The 6,011-nt window shown below is 43.2% G+C and overlaps 1 pseudogene; it reads right to left on the bottom strand.

Annotated features, from left to right (window-relative positions):
• Positions 1-5,066: 5,066 nt before the first annotated feature.
• Positions 5,067-6,011, bottom strand: LOC138071855 (ubiquitin-conjugating enzyme E2 D3 pseudogene; annotated as a pseudogene).

Here is a 6,011-nt window from a genome sequence, read left to right as displayed (position 1 = left end):
GGCAGATCTCTAGTTAGATCTCATGCTGCTGCCAGGGCCACTGCCCGCTCCAGGTTCCCACCCAGAGATCCGTCCAGTGCCCAGTGAGTTCTCAGGCAGCTTCTTCACTTCGTTTGACCGATACTGCCAACCTTTTAAGAAGTGAGAGGCTAAAGTAGGCCTGGAAAAGTCATAATATATATTTTCTTTGTGTTCCTGTTTTACCCTGTTACCTTTCAAATGTTGTTTCGTGTCCTAGAATGTTTAGATTCAGAATCCACGTTTACAAATGACAGTTTTGTTATTATCTGTCAGATCTAAGAGTAAGAGTTTTGGCACTGTGTAGTAGAATTCAGAAAATTCTTCATCTTTTTTGGATCCAGAACAAGATAACATAGCTTTGGAATAGGAATTTTCTTGGAAATGTGAAAGAATGTTGTTGTTTTAAAACAGATGAAAATCAAGTAGGCTGTAGTCAAGTTTTGATTTCTGTTATTCACCTTCGTCTTAACATTCAGTAGTACCTTTAGTGATACACTTAGATGTTGTTAGTTTATTCAAGAATGCCAATAAAAATAAACAATAAGAAACTACATTCCTTGCTTGGTGGCTCCTTTATGCCCATCTTTACTTGAGCATCTGCTCTTCAGAAGCTTCTGTGCTGGTGAGGGTGATGCAAAGATAAAGGAGACCCTGCACCTGCCTGTAGATGTCTTGAGTATATGAGCAGTGATTCCATAAGGAAGGTGACCAAAAGCAGGGAGGATGCTGGGGAGGGAGTTGGGATGAGAGCAGTGAGGTATAAGTTCTCTCAGCCTTTATTCTCTTAAACCAAAACTTTGAGGTTTGGTATTTTGGCCAAGGTCAATGGTAACATCCCCAGTGCCTTCCCACCCCATTATGAAGAGGCTCTGAGAGATGATGACGAGAGAGCCCGAGCTGCAGTCAGGGTTTGTAGTCGTGCCAAGGCCAGTGTGTGCTCCAAAGTCATGTCTAGCAGTCCCTCCAGCCCCTAGTGAGGTCTGAGGCAACTGTTTCACTGTGTTCCACCAACACTCCCAACCTTTTAAGTTGTGGGAGGCTAAGGTGGGGCTGGAAAGCTAATCATAATATCCCATCTTTGCGTTCTTGTTCCTTCTTGGGAGGTCATTTTAAGTTGGCTGCATGGTGGGCTGGATGAATCTGTGATAATGGTGAGCTGGGCCCAGACCCCTAGATGGTGGGCCTCAGGTTTGGGAGGCTGAAACTGAAATGAGAAGCTGCCCTGAACAGTTACCCTGAGATTGTGAGTCAAGCAGAGGGAATCTCCGCCTGTGGGAAAGAACAGAAGGTGTCCAGTGCTCCTGCCCCAGTGCAGGTGAACACAGTCCACAAACCAGGTGTTTGATGCGTATTATTGTCACCTTTGTGATGGGATGTGGAGACGTCACTGTGCTGGCACTCTGGGCCCTGAACGGAAGGAGCCCCAGCACACTCCAAACATGAGGGTATCTCGAGTGTAATCTAGTAGACCTGCTGGGCGGGGCTAGATTTTAGTGGTGGTGAAATAGATGAAAATCAGGGTGTTTTGTCGGGAGGGCTTTGGGAGGCAGGGCAGTTACTGGTCCTTGACGTAAATTCTATAAGTTTTTGCGTTGCATCCTGGTAAAACGCTTGCCTCTAAATTTACTTAGGGTTACTTGTTTAGTTGCTAAGTCATGTCTGACTCATTGTGGCCCCATGGAGTAGCCTGGCAGGCTCCTCTGTCCATGGAACTTTCCAGGCAAGAATAGTGGAGTGGACTGCCAATTCACAACCCAGAGTGCCAGTCTTCACAACCCAGGGACTGAACTGACATCTCCTGATTGTCAGGTAGATTCTTTACCACTGAGGCACCTGGGAAGCCCTACCGTTTCTTGCTAAGCAGCAGTTTGATCGACAGCTTTCTTTGTTTAGAAGACCACATAGTCTCTAGTTTCTCCTGGATAAAGAAAAATTTCCATAGATGAAGGTAGAAATTCCCATAGATTGTCTTTCTGGTATGAAAATAAGTGTCATAAGACCTAAACATTGCCAGCTGCAGTGCCAGGTGCTGTACACAAGCTATATATGTTCTGATACTTCTGTAAGACAAGGCTTATCAAATTCACTTAGCAGACAAAGAACTTCTATTCTCCAAGCTGATAAAGTGACAGAACTGAGTGTAGAGCCTGGTCTGAATTGCGCTCGAGTCCATAATGTTTCACTCCTCCCAGTCTGAGGCTGACATTTTGTCAATTCATTTCTCTTCACACTGCCTGGCCACAATCCCCCTCGCTATAGGGGGATCCGAGAGCGCTCCTGTGGGGTCCGAGAGCCATTATGGAAACCGGCAAGGTGAAAGTCCTGGAGTTTTTGGCCAAGGACAACTATACTGTCCCCACTGCATTCCTGCCCCTATTGTGAGGTGACTTGGAGAGAGGAAGTAGAGAGCACCGGGGCCAGAGCTGCAGCTGCATTTCTCCCTGGGCGGCGATGGCCCTTCTGTGGCCAGTGCCTACTCCATGGCTGCATCTGGCCACTCAGTCTCACCTCTAGTGTGGTATGAATCCGTTCTTTACTTTGTGATCAGAAAAGCCTGTCAACCTGTGTTCCTGATATGCATCAATAACTTTTCGACTTACCCTTTTCTTGCAGGGGGTGAGGCAGTAATTTTCAAGTGATTTTCTTTTCAGTAGAAAGTTTATTTAGATTCAAAACATAAGCTTATGAATGACACGGCTCACACATTTATTGCTGTTTACCAGATTTAGAAATAAGAATTTCGCTTTCTGAAATACAAACTGAAAAATTTTAAATCATCTGTGTGATCCAGAGCAAGATTACATGGCATTGGAATAGGGGTATCCTTGGTAATGTAAAAAACCCCACACTAAGATAGGATAAGAAGAGAACAAAATTTTAAAGTGATTCAGTTACAGGTCCAGCTTACTGTATTCAGTCTCTCATTCCTAAATTTCAAAGATATATACCTTTTAAATTTAGAAGCATATGCAACTTGCATTTAGGATATACTTAAATTATTAAAGAAAATGTGAGTTTATGAAAATGTAAATTGATTCAGCCACTATGGAAAACAGTATGCTGGTGCTAAGTCACTTCAGTCGTGTCTGACTCTGTGCGACCCCATAGACGGCAGCCCACCAGGCTCCCTTGTCCCTGGGATTCTCCAGGCAAGAACACTGGAGTGGCTTGCCATTTCCTTCTCCAATGCATGAAAGTGAAAAGTGAAAGTGAAGTCACTCAGTCGTGTCCGACCATCAGCGACCCCATGGACTGCAGCCTCCCAGGCTCCTCCATCCATGGGATTTTCTAGGCAAGAGTACTGGAGTGGGGTGCCATTGCCTTCTCCAGGAAAACAGTATAGATGCTCATAAAAAAAATTGAAGATAGAACTACCATGTGATCTGGCAACTCTACTCCTGGAAATTTAGCTGAAAGAAATGAAGCCAACACCTGGAAAAGATATCTGAACCCCCCACCCCATGTTCGTTGAAACATTATTTACCATAATCAAATTATGAAAACAACATAACTGTCCATTAATGGATGAATGGATAAAGAGAATGTCACATAGACACACACAGACACACACAAACACTCATCCTCACTCAGATATTATTTAGCCAATAAAAGAAAAAAAGGAAATCTGGCCATTTGCAGTAACACTGATGCACCTTGAGGGCATTATGCTAAGTGAAATAAGTCAGACAAAGACAAATACTATATAATCTCACTTATATGTGAAAATTTTTGAAAAATGAACTCACAGAGAATAGATTGGTGGTTGCCGCAAGTGGGGGTTGGAGGATGGATTAAATGGATATAAGTGGCCAAACGGCATAAACTTTCACAACTTTCACTTGCAAAATAAAGAAGCCCTAGGGATATTATATACAGGATGGTGACTGTAGTCAATCGTTGTTAAGTCACCAAGTGGTTTCCTACTCTCTGCAACCCCATGGATTGTAGCTTGCCAGCCTTCTCTGTCTGAGGAATTTTTTATGCAAGGATACTGGATTCAGTTGCCATGTCCTTCTCCAGGGGATCTTCCTGACCCAGGAATCAAACCCTCATCTCTGCATCAACAGGCAGATTCTTTACTGCTGAGCCACCAGAGAACCCCATAGTTAATAATACTGTATAGTATATGTGAAAGTTCCTGAGAGAATAGATTTTTTTAAAGTGAGGTATAGTTGATGTGGGCTTCCCTGGTGGCTCAGATGGCAAAGAATCTGCGTGAAAGGCAGGAGACCTGGGTTCAATCCCTGGGTCAGGAAGATCCCCTGAAGAAGGGAATGGTTACCCACTCCAGTATTCTTGCCTGGAGAATTCATGGACAAAGCAACCTGGTATGCTACAGTCTGTGTGGTCAAAAAGAGTTGGACAAGACTGAGCAACTAATACTTTCACTTCATTTTCATAGTTGATGTACAATATTTTATAAATTACAGATGAATAACAAAGTGATTCCCAGTTTTTAAAGGTTATGTTCCATTTACAGTTATTACAAATATTGGCGATATTCCCTTTGTTGTACAATATATCCTTGTTGCTTATTGTATACATATTAGTTTGCACCTCTTAATCTTCTGTCCCTGACCTTCCCCTCCTGCTTGCCACTCCCCACTGCTAACCACTAGCTTGTTCTCTGTATCTGTGAGTCTGCTTCATTTCCCAGGTCTGTTTTATTTTTTAAATTCTCCGTGTCAGTGGTATCATACAGCATTTGTCTTCCTCTGTCTCACTTATTTCATTAATACCATCCAACTATTTACTGATTAATAGCATAATACCCTCCAACTCCACACATGTTGTTGAAAAATTGCAAAAGGTCATTCTTTTTAATGACTGAGTAATATTCCATTATGCACGCACACACATGCGTGTGTGTGTGTATACGTTGTATACATATGGATTACTTTTGTACCTTGACAAATGTCAGTAATGCTGCTATGAACATTGGAGTGCATGGAATTTTTGAATTAGTGGATTTTTTTTCCATTTTAAACAGTAATTTAAAGTTTACTCAAGATTTAATGCAGGTTATTCTGACTTTTACGTTAGCATCACATGGCATACTTCTGAGTACCTTCCTGAGAAATTCTGTTGTACTTATCTCTGTCTGTCTTATAGATCTATGCAACCTCTGGCACTGAGGACGCTATCATTTGGATTCGGATCGCATAGCAGGGAACAAATGGACACCAGAACTCTAGAAATCATGAAAGCAAGAGACCACAGTGATCTTAGAGTAGCGAGCCGAGTGCCGCCGTTAGTGTTCATGTCTGGGTGATAAATTCTGTTGCAAATGCACCCTTAGGTAGTGTGAACGGGTAGTCTTTACGGAAATGAATTGTCACAGAGAATACACTGCCTTGATATGGGCTGCCATTCTTTTTCGTAATTGTGATTTGCCAATGAAATGTATCATCCCCAACTGGACCTGCAGAATATTGTGCTGGATGGTCACTGGCCACATCACTAAGTTCCTTATTAATCCATTTCAGTGCCACAGTCTGTGCTTTTTGTCTGACTCCTCACTGTCTCAGTGTGTACTCAAACGTCCGGCCAAAACTCCTGATTATCTGGTGGCTGGGAAGGACTAACTCTTCATCTCACACTGGCTCTGCCAGACACAGGTGCCTTCTTAATAACCAGGGAGGTTGGACTGGGGAGGGCTCCCTGGCAGAGAGTAGATGAGGCTGGAGGGGAAGGGGAGACGAGCAGTGGAAACCCTTAGACTCAGACAAGCATCGCGTACCTGACAGAGACCATTCAAATTAGTGGGTTTTTTTTTTTTTTCAGCTATACACCCAGGAGTGGGATTGCTGGGTCATTTGGTAGTTCTGTTTTTAGATTTTGAGGGCCCTCCTAACTGTTATCCATGGTGGCTGCACCAATTGACATTCCCACCAACAGTGTACAGATCTTGTCCACATGCTCACCAGCATTTGTCACTTCTCTTCCTTTGCGATGATAGCCCTTCTGATAGGTGTAAGATAATACCTCAT

This window comes from Capricornis sumatraensis, chromosome X (assembly GCF_032405125.1).
Source record: "Capricornis sumatraensis isolate serow.1 chromosome X, serow.2, whole genome shotgun sequence".
Classification (NCBI taxonomy): domain Eukaryota; kingdom Metazoa; phylum Chordata; class Mammalia; order Artiodactyla; family Bovidae; genus Capricornis; species Capricornis sumatraensis.
Note: the sequence above shows the minus strand (reverse complement) of the source record. Positions and strands in the feature narration are given on the sequence as shown.